This window comes from Pimephales promelas, chromosome 5 (genome assembly GCF_988280905.1).
Source record: "Pimephales promelas chromosome 5, fPimPro1.hap1.1, whole genome shotgun sequence".
Lineage (NCBI taxonomy): Eukaryota > Metazoa > Chordata > Actinopteri > Cypriniformes > Leuciscidae > Pimephales > Pimephales promelas.
The window spans coordinates 21877206-21898076 of record NC_142773.1 but is presented as its reverse complement, the minus strand read 5'-3'; the positions used below and the strand labels follow the sequence as shown (position 1 = coordinate 21898076).

General features: G+C 37.9%; 1 long non-coding RNA gene and 1 pseudogene across 2 annotated transcripts in view; one reads left to right on the top strand and one right to left on the bottom strand.

Annotated features, from left to right (window-relative positions):
• Positions 1-301: 301 nt before the first annotated feature.
• On the top strand, positions 302-11106 carry LOC148981429 (uncharacterized; annotated as a pseudogene). Its single transcript, XR_016168612.1, has 7 exons — positions 302-461; positions 1131-1260; positions 1817-1850; positions 9458-9679; positions 9762-9777; positions 9822-10271; positions 10394-11106. The product of XR_016168612.1 is annotated as an uncharacterized LOC148981429 (transcript).
• Positions 11107-18689: 7583 nt separating this feature from the next.
• The window catches only part of LOC148981428 (uncharacterized), a 162995-nt gene continuing 160813 nt past the window's right edge, over positions 18690-20871 (bottom strand). Inside the window, exon 3 of the long non-coding RNA XR_016168525.1 lies at positions 18690-18978. This is a non-coding gene — a long non-coding RNA (uncharacterized LOC148981428). The remainder of the gene's footprint in view (positions 18979-20871) is intronic.

The window sequence follows — 20871 nt, the reverse complement described above, 5'->3', positions numbered from 1 at the left end:
TGAATCATATTTTTTTAAGGTCCCTGATTCCCTGGCGGGCTCAAGACTCGTACCAAGAAGCTGTGACGATGGGGACAATTTCTAGAAGGAAAGTGGTTTTTACAGACTACACGAGGGCGTGCCTGCATCTGGCCTCTGGTCAAGCAAAGGAAGGACAGGGCTTAGGCCAGGGAAGTCACTGCTGTTCCTAAAGGACCACTGGGAAAGTGTTCCCTGTACATTGGAAGGAAGGGATGCTGTGGAAGCCACATCCAAGGCGGGAGGTAACGTGGAGAATACACATACAGTATGAACTGGGCAGATGACCGGGCAGTACGACATATGGAATTTCACTGGGGTGGCTCCAGCCTATGACAGAGGGGAGACTCACCGGACAGTGACGGCAGAGAGACTCTGCCGAGGGAAGACACGGGCTCACCATAGGGAGCCGTATCGTGGAAGAGAACGTGTTTGGGATCAACGTAGGGATCGTAACATATGAACCAAGCCTAACACAAGTTCTACACTTGCTTACAAGTTGTAGGCCTAACATCAGACATCCTGCACGTCTGATGTTGGGGGAGTATGGAGGAACTAAACAGGGTTTGGATTAAGGGAACTCAACTGGAGAAGAAGGCAAACATATTCAGTCCATAGGAGGGGAATGACGCAGCAAGCCGACACTTGAACTGGGCTCATGGTGAAACTAGCTTCAGGAGAAGGGAGCCCACAGAGGCAGCGGTTCAAACTAGGTGTCGACCAGCCCCGAACTCTAGAAATCTGTCAGCAAAGCACTCGGTCAATGCCTAGATGGAGCACAACACTCATTATAGAGGAGCTCAACACCTAAGAGGACTTGAACATCTCTGAATTTTTCACTGAACGATCAGTGGGCCAACTTCGCTTGGAAACAGCTTTCCCTCTCTGCTGAATCTACATTTACATTTACATTCTTTCATTTAGCTGACACTTTTATCCAAAGTGACTTACAATTGCTATATATGTCAGAGATCGCACACCTCTGGAGCAACTAGGGGTTAAGTGTCTTGCTCAGGGACACATTGGTGTCTCACAGTGGATTCAAACCCGGGTCTCTCACAACAAAGGCATGTGTCTTATCCACTGCGCCTTCACCACCCCCTTTCTAACAGATAAGAGCTGGCCTGAGGTCTTGTACACCTCAAAAAACTATGAAGCGGACGGACAGAGAAAGCCAGGGCTGAGTCTACCTCCTCCTGAGCAGCACTTGCAGGCTCACCACCTGATCCTATTGCGGGAGAGGTAGGAACCTTGGACACAATCCAGGCCGGGGTCTCAGCTCGTAAAAGTAGCCAGCGTGAACTCCAGGCACAATTCATTGACCAAAAGTGAGCAAGTCCCTACCCTCTATTGGAGACCATGCGAACAGGAGAACTGTATACACAGAATTTTTCAAAAGCCTGCAGTGGCTCAGGGGCGGTCTCTGCAGTGCAGTTGTACCAGAGATAAGGCCCAAGAGGATAAAGAGTAGCGCAACGTTACATTTTTATTAGCTCCCTCAGGACCTGACGATCAGGACGTGCTTTCCATGCGTCTGCATCATGATGTGCGCCGAAACAGTGGCAACATCATTTTGAGGGTGGAGGGACAGCCTACTCCACCCAACTTGCAGGAAGGAGAGCACTAAAATTATCAAAAGCTTTCAGGATCTCCTCACAAAGAGAAGTCTCACTCTATGAATAGGTTCCACTTCTAATGCATATGCACACTACCTCTTTCCTTAGGGGGTGCTCGCAGAAGTGATGGTAACTACCACATGTTCCTGTGATAGCCACCTGAACCTCTGTGTCCCGTGTAGGTCCAGCCCGGGATCTCCAGGGGTCAGAATGCAGGTACCATCGCGCCTCGCCCCTGAAAATGTGTTTAGGGGAAGTCAGGAAGGCTGTCAAGGGGAGCAAGGTCTGGTTAGGTCAAAAAGGGGAAACTATCAAGACCTGCTCCACTCCTGTGAAGATCACTGAGCTTCAGGAACATTTCTCCTCAACACCTGAGTGTGATGAATTTCACTGAGCTACAGCAGCATTTCTGCTCAACACCTGAGTTTGATGAAATCATGTGAGTTTCAGGAGCATTTCTGCCCAACATGTGAGTGTGATAAATCATTCTAGGAGCAGATTGACCCAAAGAAACAAAAGGTCTAATCACGGACTTGATCTTCTAGAGGGAGATAACACAGCAGAGTCGTCATCTCCAGAGGCCAGCTCACCCTCCGATGCTGCTTTCGACATCTTATCCTCAGGGGGAACCCCCATTACAGAGAGACTAGCATGCCCAACAGGAATTCTATCGGCTGCAGTGTGATGGAGTGAGGAGCCCACAGGGAATGGTTACCGGTCGAGACATCCATCACTATCCTCCGATCACCCATCCCACATGGCTCCCAGGGTTGGGACATGGTAATAGGGACTCACGCTTCGCGAACGAAGGCAAGTCTCAATCTCAACACCACGACAGTAACATATAAATATATATGTATACACATTTATATACACATAAATATATAGCTCAAACATGTGATGCAACAATTGTGACTGTCAGAGGAAAAGGGAAAGATGGCATCCAGAAATGCACAGGTGGAATGACATCTTGAAAAAGACGCAAACGCACCCGTGTTACTCCTTCAGGAAATAGGACCCATCACCAGTTCCGGAGCACACAGGGGAATGACTTCGGCAACACTGAACAGTGAACTGAAACAGTGAAGCACTCACTTTTCTGCCCTCTAATCAGCCGTTAACAAATACAAACCATTAGAAATATGTTGCTGTTAAAACACGATCACCGCTCACGATCACCGCTGCACTCGTGCTGTCGAAAACCAGCACTGGGAGAGTTTTCCTGAAGAACACCGACACACTCGCTCATTGTAAACAACAGCACTCTTCAGAAACATCAATTCGATCGACTCCGAAGCGAAAGGCAACTAGTGCGTGCATCCACTTCCGTATTTATACCCACACCGCGGGGGCGGAGTGTGTGATGCGTATCACGCACGCCAATTCCATTTGGCTCATTTAATAGTACTCGAAGAACATTGGCTCTTTGAAACGATCCCCATTCAGTCGATCGTCGCTACGTCTGACGTTATCGACTGAAAGGGAACTGAGGTTACATGAGTAACCAAGTAGTTATACGCTCCTCTTTCTGTTTAGTTGATTACTCTCCCTTGTATTTAAACCCTCAGTTTCCCTTGTTTCATTGTCCGACATTGTTAACCATAGTCCAATGCTCCTTTTTTCTTTGAATATCAGGGAAGGGCTGAGAGTGGGTAGACATTTTTTAAAACACAAATATTTGAGCTTCCTTTAATATCAGCCAAGCTTAATTTGACTTTCTTGGGATGAATCTGAGTTGGATTGGGAGGGAGAGATCTCCACTCTGCTAGAAATATTTTTCCTTCGGACACCCATAGCGCTGGACATTTTTATCAGGTTCACTTCAGGTTACACTCAAAACTAATCAGTCTTACTACATGCAACCTGTAATTAGGATAATTGTGTTTTTTGGCAGTGCATCCACCACCTGGTAAGTTCTCTTTTTGTAAATGTCAAGATGCTGAATCTTAAAGTGGCATGGGAAAATCAATAGACATTTTTTATTGAGAAGTTGCAAACACTTAAGTCTAACTTCTAACTTATGAAATAATAGTGAAAAAATCTAGTTTTTGAAAACTTTTAGATTAAATCTATAAAAAAGTTTGCATATATGTTTTTATTAAGTATCATTTTGATATAATAATAATTCATTTTATGTAAAGGTGCCTTTCATGGCACTCAAGGGCATTTATATATTTTATTTATTAGGGCATTTATTATTATTTATTTAAAAGACCGTAAACAATTTATCTAGTACAGCAACAAACGTTAATCACATAAAAGCTTGCCTAAACAGATACGTTTTAAGTAGAGTTTTAAAAACAGGGAGACTAAAACTGTTACTACCGGAACATCTACTGGAAGAGAGTTTCATAAACAGGGAGCAGCATAGCCAAAAGCTTGTGACCCCATAGAAGTTTGAGTGCATGGCAGAACAAGAGTAAGTGCAGAAGCAGATCTTAGAGTGCGGGAAGGAGTGTCTATGAAGAAGATCTTGAAAATATGGCAGAACCAAATTGTTAAGTGCTTTGTAAGTTAAAAGCAAAATTTTAAAATTTACACAGAATTTAACTGGGAGCTAATGCAACTTCCATAAAGCAGGAGAAATGTGTAGGAAAATGGAAGTTTTGGTAATGACTCGAGCTGCAGCATTTTGTACTAACTTTAATTTGTGAAGAGATTTGGAAGGAAGCCCATTAAACAAAGGATTACAATAGTCGATTCTTGATGTTACAAGAGCATGCACAAACTCAATTGGCTATGTGAGATTCAAAAGACAGAGTTGTGTCAAGAATGACACCCGAACTTTTAACCAGATTCAACAGAGGAACAGAACACTAATCTATTACTTTTACTGCTGTTCTATTTTAGAAAATTACTTAAAAAACATTTTTTTTAAATTCAACCAAAAAATTTTAAATTCACAACAAGAGCAGAGGAGGGAAACTTTGAAGAAGGTTTCAAAGACAGGTAAAGTTGGGTTTTGTCGATAAAACAATGAAAATGAATTTCGTATTTCCTAAAAATGCTGCCAATAGGTAAAAGATAAAGGATGAACGGAAGAGGTCCAAAAACGGAACCCTGGGGAACATCAGTTACAACAGAAGTGGGTTTTGATTTAAACTGTTGTACGAAAACTAAGTTGTACGAATTGAGTGCAGTCTGTGAGATAAGAACGAAACCAGCTTAAAGCCAAACAATTCCAATTCCAGCCTGCTCAAATGTATGGGATGTGAAATGGTGTCAAATGCTGCACTAAGAAGTATAAGTATTGATAGAAGACCAGCATCAACTGCTTGTAATAAATCATTAGAAATCTTTACAAGTGCAGTTTCAACACTTTGAAAAGCACTAATATAGGAAGCTCATATAATGAGTTCAAACCAAGCAACAAAAACAATCCAGTTTTATTCAGAGGCTCAAAATATATGCAATTTGCTGAAGTTGCTGCTATATATGGCCAATAGACTTAAATTCTGATACCATGGTGGACCATTGATATTCACAGGATTTTCAATTAAAAAAAAAAATCAAGTAAACCTAAGTTGCTTCAATCCAGAAAATTCAAAAACTAAACTTGCTAAAAAAAAGTATAAACTATTAATCAGATGACAGAATGCATTGTGTGTAGATTTTATCATGTTGATCAGCGGCATTAGAAATTTGTGAATCAAATGTGATGCTGTATTAATGGTTAAGCAAAGCTGTTTCATCTCTTTTGTGTTTCATTACAGAGGTCTTTAAGTTTGTAATACCTCAATGTACACTATATGACCTTCCAAGTCAAGGCTCTAACCAACGTTTTAGCTCTTTAATCGTACTAAATATGAATACTCTGGTTTCTCTATATGATCAATTATGGTGAAACGCCATTTCATTCTTATTCGATTAATTGCCGTTGTATTTACATGTATCAACAACAACAACAACAACAAGTTTATTTATATAGCACAATTCACTCCATCAAAGTACTTCAATGTGCTTTACAGAACGTAAAAACAACATGAAAAAATACCAGATACAAAACATGCACAAAAAAGATAATAAAGATTTAATAAAAAAATAAATAGACAAATTTAAAACTACACAGTATAGCTAATTTTAAGATCTCAGTCATAAGCTTGTGAGAAAAGAAAAGTTTTCAACTTAGATTTAAAAATCAATACATTCGGGGCACATCTAATATCTTGTGGTAGTTTGTTCCAGTCGTGTACAGCAGAGATGCTAAACGCAGCTTCTCCATATTTTGTTCTAACTCTGTGCTCCACTAACTGACCCGAGTGTATTGATCTAAGAGTCCTGTTAGGTTAATATTTTTCAAACATTTCGGAAATGTACTCAGGGCCAAAACAATTCAGTGCTTTATAGACTAAAAGCATCACTTTAAAGACTATTCTATAGTTAATTGGGAGCCAATGCAAAGTTTTAAGAACTGGAGTGATGTGCTCTATTCTCTTGGTCCCAGTTAATAATCTAGCGGCAGCGTTCTGAACAAGCTGCAGCTGTTTTACAGTCTTCTTCGGAAGTCCAGTTAATAAGCCATTACAGTAGTCCACCCTACTAGAAATAAAAGCGTGGATAAGCCTTTCTAGGTCTTTTTGAGGCACCGATCCTTTAATTCTAGAAATATTTTTCAAATGATAGAATGCTGTTTTGGTGACCGCTCTGATATGACTATTAAATGTAAGATCTGAGTCTATCATAACACCAAGATTACGCACTTGATCCCTAACTTTAAAGGCACGAGAATCTAATTCTTTAATAATGCTTATTCTTTTATTTTTGTTACCAAACACAATAACCTCGGTTTTATCTTGGTTTAGTTGTAAAAAATTTAGATTCATCCAGGTTTTTATTTGTTCTATGCAGTGACTATTGAACTATTGTCATCTGAATCAAAAGCCATATATATTTGAGTGTCATCGGCGTAACTATGGTAATTAATGTCATTATTCTGTATAATCTGGCCTAAAGGTAACATATAGAGATTAAATAATAGCGGTCCAAGAACTGATCCCTGAGGCACTCCGCATGTCATGGGCACCCTATCAGATTCAGAATTTCCGATCTTAACAAAGTAGCTCCGACCATTCAGGTAAGATCTGAACCAATCAAGGACTATTCCGGAGACTCCTACCCAGTTTTCCAGCCTATCTATAAGAATTCTATGATCAACAGTGTCAAATGCTGCACTGAGATCTAATAGAACCAAAACTGTTATTTTATCAGAGTCAGTATTCAGCCGTATATCATTTAAAACTTTGATTAGTGCTGTTTCAGTACTATGTTGAGGTCGAAAACCTGACTGATATGTATCTAAAAGACCACTTAATGTCACAAACTCATTTAGTTGGGTAAACACAGCTTTTTCAATAATCTTGGCTATAAAAGAGAGATTAGAAATAGGTCTATAGTTATTCATAATCGAAGCATCCATTGTTCTCTTTTTTAATATTGGCTTAATGGCAGCGGTTTTCAAGGACGTTGGAAAAATGCCCGATTGCAACGAACTATTAACTATTTGCAGCACATCTGTTACTACAGAGCTAAAAATTGTTTTAAAAAAGTCTGAAGGCAGTATGTCTAGACAGCATGTGGAAGATCTAAGATGTCTAACTATTTCTTCTAGAAATTTTTGGTTGATTACATTAAAATGAGACATAACCAAGTTTTGCCTTGGTGCTTGTAGTGGCGGTACAGAGTCATTATTAGACTGTGTAATACTAATAATCCGTCTAATATTTTTAATTTTTTCACTAAAAAAACATGCAAATTCGTTACATTTCATAGTGGATGCAAACTCTGATGGTATTTGCTGTATTGGATTCATAAGTTTGTCAACCATGATAAATAAGGTACGGGTATTATTAATACTATTGTTAATCATTTCCGATATATAGAGCTGTCTAGCCTTGCGTAGCGCAATATTAAAATTGCCAAGACTTTGTTTATAGATGTCATAATGGATATGTAGTTTAGTTTTCCGCCACTTCCGTTCTGCTTTCCTACATTCTCTTTTAAGGGCATTTACCGGCATGGTGGTTCTCCATGGTGACTTCTGTTTGCTCATATTTCTCTTTACTTTTGCCGGTGCAATATGATCGATAACATTCAATATTTTAGTATTAAAAGATTCTTTTCATTAGACCGATGCTGACAGCAGAGGTTTACAAAAGTTACATAAAATAAAGCTCACTGCAAATATGGATTTACAACAGTTGTTTGCATATAGACTCAATATGAAAATATGTTGATGCTAAAATTCTACCACATGGAAATTGAGCAACAGACTTATTCATTGCATATCCAAAATATGTTGTGAGTGCCAACCCATGTCTAACGGATCTCGGATGAATCCTAGCCCTTTTCCACAAATGGATATTCTCATATTTCTCCAGGGACAATGGAACAATGTTGGACTGTAGATGTGCCTCAGGCATAGGCTTGCATCTGTCCCACAGCACAATCTAAGAGGCTTTTAGTTGTTTTCTGGAGTTTGAGGTCAGGATCATAGTTCCTCACAACTCCAGATTCCAGCTCTAATTTCACAGTCCACACCTCCTGAAAGCCGCACCTAAAATGCAATGATCCAAGAAGCCTCTTAAAGTATTGCAGTTAGATTGTTTTTTAGGTAAGGTCTTGCATAGTGCATTATCAAAATCAACAATGTCTTTAGCATGATTAACTCTATATGCATGAAAAACTTTGGCTAGTTTGAATCAGCTTGCTAAATGCATGTAATGTCTGCATTACAAAAATAATGATTGTGCTTATGGAACACATCAAGTCTCTGTAACATTTTTTAGAATAGCCTATATCTATAGTTTTTTCTTACATTTGTGGCATTTATTTCTTGTTCTAAGAATAAACTTCACTATATATTGTACGGTTTGTTTTTGTTTTGGTTAAATAAAGTTTATATACAATAGATTATACTGAGATATATTCCATAAAATAAGTCTTAAAAAAATATTCTTCTCAAACAGATCTCCTGGGGTGTTTATATATTTTGAATAAAAAAATCAAGACAAAAAATGCTGATATGCACTACCAACAGTGAGATTTTTTGGGAAGAAATCAATACTTTGAATCAGCATGGACACACTAAATTGTTTAAACATGACAGTAAAGACATTCATAATGTTACAAATGTTTTGTATTATATATTTATATCTATTGAACTTTCCATTCATAAAAGTTTCTAAAAAAATATTAAGCAGCACAACCATTTTCAACATTAATAATACTAATAAATGTTTCTTGCGCTCCAAATAGCATATTAGAATTATTTCTGAAGGAATATGTGACAAGTAACACTGGAGGAAAAAATAAAAAAAAATTAAATTATGAAAAAATAAAAAACTGTCATTTTAAATTGTTATCATATTTATTTCACAGTATTACTGTTTTACTGTATTGTGATCAAATACAGGTTTTTTGGATTGCTTACACACTAAAATTAAAAGTAGTACACTATTAGCAAAACCTTACACTCAAGAAGCAAAACATCAGCCCATATTTGCACAACTATAAGCACATTGTCAACCTCACACTTGTTGCAAAACTCTACACACAGTGATTTGCAAAACACTAAACACACTTAACATACATTACACACAAAAATCTATTATGAAGTCACTTCCTTGCAATACCAAAGCACTGACTGTCAAATTACCGCACCTTCCAACCAATTGATTCAACACAGTCATCAGGTGTGCAAACACTTGTTTGCTTAATTGTAGACACACCAATCAGGTGTATAAGCACTACAAAAATTAGCAGGTGAGTTCATCGGTCTTCAAGCACAATGGAAAGAGTCAGAGAAAGAGTAAGACGAGGTGGAGGACGAGGTGGAGGACGAGGTGGAGGACGAGGACGAGGAGGAGGTGGAGGTGGAGGAGGACGAGGAGAAGGAGGAGGAGGACAAGGACAAGGAGGAGGACAAGGAGGAGAAGGAGGAAGAGGAGGAAGGGGAGGAAGAGGAATCAACAGAGGAGGAATCAACGGAAGAGGAAGAGATGGAGGCCATGCTGGAGGTAGAGGAAGAGGAAGAGGAAGACAAGAAGGTGCTCAAAGAGGACCGAATCTGACAGATGAGATCCGCGCAACACTGGTTGACCACGTTGTCAACCACGGCCTGGCGCTGAGGGAGGCTGGACTGCGAGTACAGCCAAATCTAAGCCGATACACAGTGGCAAGTGTGATAAGAACATTTCGACTGGAAAATAGGTATTGTAAAAATATCATCATATCAAAAACATCTGCACGGTTTCAGCAACTGCTTACAGTACTGTATTCTATGCACTATCAGCACTTCCGTTACCTTTTCCTGTGAAATTACTGTACTATTGTTTACTGTTTTTTTTCTACATAGGATTGAGGGTCAGGAACGACGAGGGGGAAGTCCTCCCATGTTCACAGAACAGCAAGAGAGGGAGATAGTAAACATGGTTTTGGCCAACAATGCTATAACCCTCAATCAGCTCAAAGCTAACATTGTCAATAACCACGTCGGTTTCAACAATATCCATCAGGTCTCAACATCAACACTGGCACGCATCCTAAAAAAAAAAACATATTCAAATGAAGCAAATTTATCGAGTGCCTTTCGAGCGCAATTCCGAAAGGGTGAAACGACTGCGGCATGATTATGCAGAGGTATGTATTCACCTAAGCATTGTGATCTTGCATACTGTCTCATAATCTTTTACTGTACTGTAATATGTATACTACTTTGTAGATCTACACTGAACACAATTTTGCCTGACACTGTTCTTCAGAGAGTTTTACAAACGGATGGAGAGGAGATCCAGCATGAGTTCATTTACGTAGATGAGGCTGGGTTCAACCTGACGAGAACACGAAGGAGGGGAAGAAACATCATTGGCCACAGGGCTATAGTCAATGTCCCAGGGCAACGTGGGGGTAATATAACACTCTGTGCAGCCATTACACAGAATGGGGTCCTCCACCGCCATGCCCATATGGGCCCTTACAACACAGCACTCATACTTACATTCTTGGACCAATTGCACAACATAACAGCAGCAAATCAAATCGATCATATGCAATACATTGTTGTCTGGGACAATGTGTCTTTCCACCGCTCTGCTCTGGTTCAGAACTGGTTTCAGCAACATCAACATTTCACCGTGCTATATCTTCCACCATACTCTCCATTTCTCAACCCTATAGAAGAGTTTTTCTCGGCATGGCGGTGGAAGGTATATGATCTCCGTCTCCAGGCTGAGGTACCCCTCATCCAAGCCATGGAGGAGGCCTGTGACCAGATGGAGGTAGCAGCAATGCAAGGATGGATTCGTCATTCAAGACGTTTCTTTCCAAGGTGTCTTGCTAATGACAACATTGCCTGCGATGTTGATGAAATGCTCTGGCCAGATCCAGCTAGGCGAAGAGACAATGTCTAGTTTTGTTTTGTTTTGTTTTTTACAGTAAACTTACAGTACAATACGTAAAGTGACATTTTGTTACAGTATTATGAATCTCCATGTCAACATTTTGGGCGTGTTGAGAAATACTGTAAATAAATTTCTTCAGTCTGCAACATTGGTCTTGTTTGGTGAATTTACATTATATTTGTACTTTGTTGATGGTAGCCAACTCTAATCATAGGGAAGTAGAAGTGCTAAAAGTGTTTTAGGTTTATCACAGCAGAGTGTAACTCGTGCAAACAGAGTATAGTAATGTGAAACGTGTGTGTTTCATGTGGGAACAAAGTGTGGTTTTTAAACAGAAGTGTATAGTTTTTACAAGAGTGTTTAATTATGCAAAGGATCTGTAGTGTTTTGCTAATTGGGTGTGTGGTTGTGCTAATTGTGTGTAGTGTTTTGAAAACACGGGCCCTGTTTTGAAAATCGTGCTTAAGCAATCCAAAAAAACTGTAAATGCAGCCTTGATGAGAAAAAGAGACTTTCAATAAAATATTGAAATTTGAACAGTTGTGTGTGTGTATAACAAACTTATTCCACACTTCACCTTTAAAGTTTCTAGAAGAATCTCGTCTTGCCTTATTAGTGCTGAGTGTGTGACTTGAAATTGGTTTTGTAGGTGTGATTTCCTTCTACCCAAAATAATCCCCACTTGCCCTTATTACAGCTGTGCTGGGCTTGATGGCTTACTCAAATGTTAAACATGACCTTTTACGAGACATTTAAGGTGGGGATGCGGCTGATGTGTTTTTACGACAGAACCACGTGAGGCGTGCTACAGCATGCATCCTCTGAGTCATATCTGAATAATGTTCCTTTGTTTACACGGATTGACACCGCAAATTGTAAAACGCAATTGCAAAATATACCATAATTGAGAAAGAAACCTACTGGAATAGGTTTTAAACAACATGTCAAGTTATCCATTAGCCAAGTTACGGATAACTAAAGGAATTCCCCCTTATACAATAAAGAACTCAGGCATCACATTAAGCACTGTCATACTGCATTTTTAATTAGCATAAGCGCTAACCATCGAGACTGGAGTCTGTGAGGAAATGAATGGCGTTTACAGCCTCAGCGTGATTCATCTCATCTTTTGCTCCACAGTCCACAACCATTAAAACATAAGATCTGTCTGTACTAACTGCTGCTATAAATGGCCATGGACCCAGCTTGTTATAGAACAATTATAGCATCACTCAGACATCAAGCTAGAAGCTTCTGACTAGGAACCTTTTACTAGCCAAGTTAAATTACTTATTTTTTGTAAAGTTTACTTAATTCCATATTCCAAGTAAATTTAACTTAAAGATTTCTAATTAAAGCTACTGATAAATATGTTTAGGTTTTTACTTGGCAAATCTTTGTAAATGTACTAGCATTTTCTGAGTGAGAAAATTTAGCAAGCTTTTTTCAAGTAAATCCTACTCCAAATTTTTTACAGTGTACCGTTAAATAGTTTGAGGTTGGTAAAAATGTTTTTGTAAAGAAATGGATTATTTTATGGAGCAATGACATATTCATTTGATCAAGAATCTAAAAAAATGTTGTTCATCAGAGAATCCTGAAAAAAAAATCTCTGTTTCCATAAAAATATTAAGCAGGACTTATTTTCAACATGATAATAATAAGAAATGATTATTGAGCACAAAATGTTTGTGCAAATTTGCATCAGATTGTGAACAGCGAAGAGACTGTGGCAGTCTCAAGCTCTTGCTCTCTCTCTCTCACACACAAATGGCTTGCAATCTTCATACTTTTGGCATCATTTGATGTTTAAGTGGCTAAAAACCTTGGAAAACAGAAACAGAGAGTGCAGTAACTCTCAGGCTTTCTCAAATGGCGATACCTAATAAAACAAGTATCACTCTTCTCACCATTTACCTCTTAAATGCCATTCTTATACTTTAAGAGGACTTATTCTTTGCAGAACACAAGGTATTCAGTAGCGAATCAAATGCATCACCTCCGGAAAAATATGCAAAAAGATACTGCATGAATAGCAGGCATATCTGAATACCTCATTGAAACGATGTCTGCTCTATACGTCAAGCCCTCCATTTACAAATAATTATGTTGTTTATTCCTTGCATAATAGATACTCAGTTGTCTGATGTAAGTTTAACCCCCATGCACTTTTTTTCTGTGAGCAATTAATCTATTAGATTGTTAGTGTCTTATTCAAAGAAATAACATGTGGAGTCCCTTCATGTTCAGGACTCATGACTATTACTTGTACATGCAGTAATATGTAGACGTTTACTACAGGTTTATTTGATTTAATTTGTCTTTTTTTAGAATTATCAATGACTTATCACAAAAGCCTCTTCATAATCCTTGATCATTCCCCATTCAACTAGCAAATCAATCAATTCCAGATGGACAAAATCAAGTCCCAGCCTTGTTCTTTTTTTTCTTGTTTAAGAAGCCGTTTTACTCCGATATACATCAAAATAGAAAAAAAGAAAATTACAATTTTTGTTTTATGCTGACTTTAATAGAAAGGCGGGACTTACATTGTTACAGTTGCCATAATGATGATTTCTGCCTATCTCCTCCCCCTATATTGTCTCTGCTTATAGTCATAATAAGTATCATGTAAAGCCTTCAGATACTGACTACTGACCTTTCTGTAAAATTCTTGAAGCGAATTAATAAGCAATATTGTCATTTTACGTTCTTATGACTGATATAGTACCAACAAATTCTGATTCACAGTTCACTCTAACATTCCAATACATATGAATAATCGTTTCTAAATCTCAGATAAAACAGGGAAGAGAGAGTGGTCATACTGCCCCTTGGACCAAATCATTCGTTCAGGTAAAATAGAGTCATCAGTCAAATCTGAAAAGGTCATTGGCTGTGGCACTGTGACAAGCCCTTTCCAGATAATCCATTAATCTCCAAATTCAAATTGTCATTCTTCATCCTTATTACAGCAGGGTCCAGTTACCATCCAGCTGCCGACCCAGACCTCCTCATTTCCATATACTAGCCTCATCATCAGAAGCCCTCTACTGAGAGGATTAAAGATGACAATAGAAAGAGAAAAAAATAATGACTGAAAGAAGGGATGAGTAGATGAGGATGATCCTAGTGAGCTACTTCAGTGTCTACTGTATTTAGGACACGTTCTAAAGGTGTGGTCACAGTGTTGCTCTGCGAACTTTCACAGGCTAAATCCAATAATTTATCCGCAAGATCAGGAGTTTCGCATGAGGGTGAAAAAGTTCCCCATGTAAATCTCCCTCATTGCTCATATCATTTTGCCATGCTGACCAACAGAAAGCTGCATGGTTTGAAAGTGACTTCTGTGTGAGTAGTGCTTTAAACACTACTGCGTTATTGACAATAAACAATGGACCATTATTGGCCTGCAAAATTTTGCTAAATTTGCTCTAACATGACAAGACTAACTGAACTTTAACATCTAATTTTAAAACTATTTCACTTGCTCTTGAAAAGCCTGTCCCATGTCCCATTTAGTTCTCACAAGAGACTCAACTAAGGCTTACAGTTGATTGCTAAGCGAAATTAAAGTGAAATTAAGCGAAAAATCGCACGGCCGAATTCATCACTCAATCATACAGTCAACCTGTCAAAAAAAAGTTCAGACTTCATTGAATCTTCATGAAATATCATTAATGAATCAATAAAATCACTAATACTATCTATCCATGTGTGCAAAAAAAAAGCTATACTGAGGTTAAAGTAAGTATATATTTCAGCATTATGTAGGCAATCAGCATTGTGGTTGACATGACCAATAAAATATTTAGAATACGCTCATGCTGATTCCAGTATTCTTAGATTAGCATGCTGCTAAGCTAACGATTGGCATGGCTTGCCTCAACATTTGTGTTTGAATAGCACGTGCTCTCAATGGGCAAGGTCACATTAAATGTAATACGCCATAATTATAGCTGTAAGGAAAAAGACTGACATCTCTCTTTTCATACAAATTACATAAACTGAGAATATTTGTTTTTGATATAAATTACTTCATTTAAAAGAAGAATTTCAGCTTCAAAAAGAAACATCTGTGTGACAAGTATTTACTTAGAGTTCATTTTCAGATGCGTTTCACAATGAACTTCACTGACAGAGAGAAAGCAAAATTCGCATAAGGTTATTTTTCTTTATTTGACAAAAAACAGAACACTTTGTTTTTATTGTGAGTATCCATCTAATGACGAACAAACTTTATATGTAGGATCAAAATCAACGTGAAGGAAAAAAGTGAGCTTGTCGCGCCGGCGAGATAGCCGACCCCAGGGGGTTAATGAACATGACTTTGTGCTGAGCTTCAGAATGTGACGCTGAACTTTCATTTTCATTTGTAGCAGTTTGTGAGTTGGCTTGCTGAAGAGATACTCAACAACTTATCTGCAAACGCCATGTCAGTGACGAAGGTGATGCATGTTGCATTAGCAGCGTCATATTTGGCGACTGGTAACCAGTAGCTCTAACGCGTTTATTTACTTATCACTTTGGAAGGAGAACAATTTACATATGATTTCAACAACCAGGTGCATTTACCCTTTTGCATCTCAAAACATCTCCTGGAGTGGTTTGAGTGATTGGATTTAAATCTGTCTCAAAAGCTTTTTTAAGGGCATTTACACCTGGTCTTTTCACAATCGGATAGCAAAATGCATGAAGGTGTATACAGGCTCTTTGGTGCATCAGTACTTCACAGTTATTGTACATATAAAAAATGTATTTAAATGCAAAACTCTGTTGTGTGCTTTTATTGGGGAAGTTCGCAGGGATCTATTGGCATATGTATCCCCTTTGCTTTTCTGTCTAACCCTGTGAGACTATACAGATCAAATTATGTTACAGTATACTGAAATGAATTGAATTGAATCACAATGAATTTAATCCTTGGGGTCTGATGAAAAAAATGCCATGGACTGACATTTTAAATCACCATTTTTTATGTATTGTACCAACTGAGGCCACTTTATCTGCTCCACTGCTACACAGATTTTCTTATAATCTCAAGGATAATTGGAATGAACATTATTAAATGAACATTCTGATAATATCCATTCACATCATACCAAACTTTTTTTCTTCAGTGGAACATTTAAGATATGACCCTTTTAATAATGTACTGATTTTCTATGCAATTCAAATGAGTATTGGATGGATGGAATATTCACACAACAAAATTAATTTTGAAGATGAACAGTCTTATGGATAGATGGATAGATGGATAGATGGATAGATGGATAGATAGATAGATAGATAGATAGATAGATAGATAGATAGATAGATAGATAGATAGATAGATAGATAGATAGATAGATCTAACACAGCAGTCCAAACACAGCAGCCCTGAAACACACCCGTCCAAACACAGCAGCCCTGATCCCTTCAAAGATCTTGCCCGACCACAAAGAAAACCTCACACATTTCAGGCACTCGGCACGTTCGGAAAGTGCAGACGGTTCATCTAGTCCAAGAGCCTGTTTGTACAGCAGGTTATGGGGTAAAAAAAAAATCTTTATGCAAGCTGTTTCTCCATACAAACACACACGCGGTGCAGCTCCAGAGCTCACTGTCATTACAGATGACAGCATCACCCAATGGGAGTCAGCTCCACTGAAGAGGGATGGCACCCGGGGTTGAGAGGGGTTTGGGAAGTGGGGGGTGGGTTGTTTGAGCTGTATGGATTCATGGATGGATGAATACAAGGATGTGAAGGGAAAAGAATGCATGGATGGATAGTACGGAGAGGAATGACAATGGAATGAGAGGGCAAAGCCTGCCGCATATGCAGGAAATGAGCACATGGAGCGCTGGGCTGAACACTACACCGTCTGGTAGGCAATTACTAGGCATGTGTGTGTCTTCCCAGGTTAGGTCTTAGAGCACAGAGAACAGCTGTGACAGATACACACAGCTGTGGGAGGGGAAATGCACCGTGACCAGACTTCACTGTACTTCCAGTGCTTGAGAATGGAAATCTAATGGATGCACAGTGTGGTTCTTCTTTGTCATCTTTTTTTAACTCTCCCTGTTTTTCATCAGCAAAATCACAAGCAAAAAAACAATCAGGATCTTGAGAAATAGCGTGGCATTTACTATGGTTCAGCTGTTTTATTTGCTGTTAAAAAAGTTTTATGGTTTGGGCAGGGATATTAGCTTTTATTTAATTAATGTATAAAATGTCAGATATTTTATCAAGTGTTTTCTCTAAACGCAAGTTAATGTCTGTTTTGCATCGTTTGCAGATCAAAAAGAACATAATGACTTAAGGCATCACCAGAAATCAAACAGTCCCAAACCTACTCTAAACTGTGATGTGAAAGGTGGCCGAAATGAAAAACATACCATAATGAACATACATGTGCCTCCTCCAAAAATCTGTAAAAATATCTTTTAAAACAAGTCTTAAAATCTGAAGTTAGTTTTGATTCTTAAGTGCTGTATTGTTTTAATTATTATGCATTTTTGTCCAACTGCACTGATATTTGTTTTTCTGTTGTTGTTTTTACCTTGTTTAAATTCAAACCAAGTGAAAAAGTCTGCCAGCGCAGTGACCAAATACACCTGAAAAAATACATTCTTAATAAAAAAAACACTTTGTGTAAGCAGCAGCATGGAATTAAAAAAAAAAAAAAAAAAAAATCGTAGCAAGGCTATGCTACTCAATAAATCACGTTTTTTTTATGAAAAAATCTAGCATAACATAATTAAAATATAATTTAATTAAATATTCGTAATGTTGACTTTTAAAAAATAAGTAAATAAAATATTTTCCCAGAATATACGAGTACTTTTTAATTTACGGAGCCCCTAAACTAAACTAAAGCGATAGTATCTTGTGCGCACGCCACAAGTTTCTCATGCACAAGCGATAGTCGAACTGGGGCACTTATAGCCTACTTATACTACACCCTAAAAGGATACTCTTTTTGTGAAGACAAAATAAATCCTTTTGAGTGTGTAGCACAGGAGTAGGCAAGCTTTGGGACATACTACTTCATCTTTAATGGACAGCTCTTTCGCGTGCATCCTATCACCGTAAATTGCTAAACTGTCAATCATCTTGTCACAGTTAAAATCCTCCATTCAATCTAACATAATTTCTTACCATTTCAGAGAAAAATGTTGTGGCACATTCACCTGCCAGTCATGGGTCTTTCATGCGGAGACTCTCCTCATGTGTTTGCAAATTGAATGTAATGATGCATTTAAAAGTTAGGCTAATGGCTATAAACGTATCTTTACAAAAGTTCACAATGCTGCTGCAGATGCAATATACTGTAATAATGTAGACAACATTGAATAGATACATTTTCGTCAGGTTAAAAACCCCTTTATCTAAACCTCTCTACAAAACCGCCGAACTCATGCATCCTCCATGTCTGTGTTACTATGCGAATTTGGACGCAGACTTTATTTATTTATTTTTTTTGCAAAGGTCCCCTCAGGGGCTCTGTATTAATAGGCCTATGCTAACTGCTGCAGGCAAATATAGTTCTACAAGGACTAACTGTCAAATCTATCTTTATTAAGAAACTGTCTTAAACCCATTATTTGGGGGTAAAAATACAATTATTTATATATTATATAATATATAGGGCCAAATCTTCTCACTAGCCTCTCAAAGGCACAGCCGGCCAGGAAGCAAATCTGTGCAAGAAGTACCCAGGAGATGCATGGGAGGTTCTGGGCAGATTTAATAGAGAGAGATGAATGAAGTCAAAATGGGTGAGTCAGTGCCTGGAGTGTCTCTTGGTTTTCAGTGTGTCATTGCTGATTACTGTAGCACACTCCAGCACAATCAGGTTTATTAATCAAGAGGAAGATGGAAGCTACAGGGACGAGACGATGACCCTTCAAGCTGTTCGTGAAGTGTGAGTGGACCTGCATCACATCACTGCCACACTGAATTTCTGTAACGGGGAAAGGAACAGATATAAATAACCATGTCCCTGCTGGACAAACTGTAGAGACTGGATGAGTTATTTTAACACCCTGGGACAGTGAATGTGTTAGTATAGGTGAAGAAATCAAACATAGTTTAAAAAAAAAAAAAAAAAAACATGATTTAAAGACTAAGAAATTCACTGAATGAATTGCACCCACTGATAGCACAGTTTAAGAGAAAAGAAAACCAGAAAAGGTGGTACAAGACTGTCAGTGTTTACCATAATTAATGTAATATATAAATATATTTTTAATCTGAGTATTTGCATAGAACAACACTTATAGCCTACTGTACTTTTTCTCCAACTGCCATCCAAAGAAAATGCAAACAGATCAAGATAAAGAAAGCTGCCATAGCTAAACATAATGAGGTTTAAAAAATATAGAATTTGCAGACTGTCTTTGCTGAAACAGGCCATAGATTACAGACAGGATTTAATAAAAAGACATAATCTTGGAAATCTACTTACAAAGACTTAACATAAATTCCACTTAATTCAACTGGACATGTGTAAACTCAGATTATCTTTAGCTGAGCATGCTTGTTTTTTCCTCAAGGCTTTCAAATGTTTTGTCAGGTTTTTTTTTTTTTTTCATATTAGTGTGTATCATGCGGTAGCGCCTCCTTCTGGTGAGGAGGTTTACCGCTTGAACTCAGTTCAGGATAGGTTAGCATGGCCCAGTTAGCCCCTGCCAGAAGATGTTGTAACTACATTTCATTTCATTTATTTATTTATTTCAACAGGGACAATGTGCAAAAAAAAAAACATTAATTAAAGATGCTTTGCACCAAATTTAGCTTAAGCTAGTTTCCATCTGCAGTCCCCGAGCAGGTGAATTACAATACAAAATATACAATATAAAATGTTATAATCACTCACTCAAATACAACTATCAATTAATAGACATTATCTTTCTCATAGACTAATTATTTCAGAATTTCCTCATATTAGATGTTTTAGAAGTGCCTAATTTTTGGAGGCCTATCATATAATTTTTCTTTCTTTTATTTATTTATTTATTTATTTATATAGCACTAATAAAACACAACCATGGTTGAACCAAAGTGCTTTACATATAAATTCCATTAAAAAAAAAATTAAAAAAATGCATCACACGTAAATAAATAAATAGACAACATCTTAAAAATCACATCTAGTTCTTATAGGCTACCGGCAGTACTGTAAGAGCAATTTCAACAATTTTTATAACAATGGCGGCGATTTTGTAGATCTAATACACCTGTAGGTAGGGGCAACTCATTCCACCATCTCGGTCCAATTACTGCAAAGGCCCAGTCACCTTTATGCAGGCGGTTTGTTCTAGGCACTATACGCAAGTAGTTTGTGATTCGCTGAATGTAGTAATCTAGAAGGTTTGTATGGTGTTAAGCGGTTTGTCAAATTTGGTGGGGCCTGGTTGTTTAGTGATTTAAATACAATGAATAATATTTTAGATCTAATTCTAATTCAATTAAAAAAAAACGCTAATACAGGTGTAATTGAATCATATTTCTTTACTCTAATTAAAAGCCTCGCAGCAGCATTTTGCACTGATTGTATAATCGTGATAAAGAAGCGGCTGCGATGCTGCAATACAGAGAGTAACAAAAGTCATGTTAAAATAAAGGAATGTATCAACCTTTCAAAATCTTTATTTGATAAAAATGGTTACGTTTTTGCTAATAAACGTAGATTATAAAAACAGGACCGAACCACAGAATCAATTTATTTGTCCATTTTTAAGTTATCAATTAAAAAACCTAAATCTCTTTGAGATGAGATGCCAGAGGACTTGAATCTACTATGGTGTTTGGGGAGTTATTTGGGTTACCGAATACAATAACCTCTGTTTTTTCC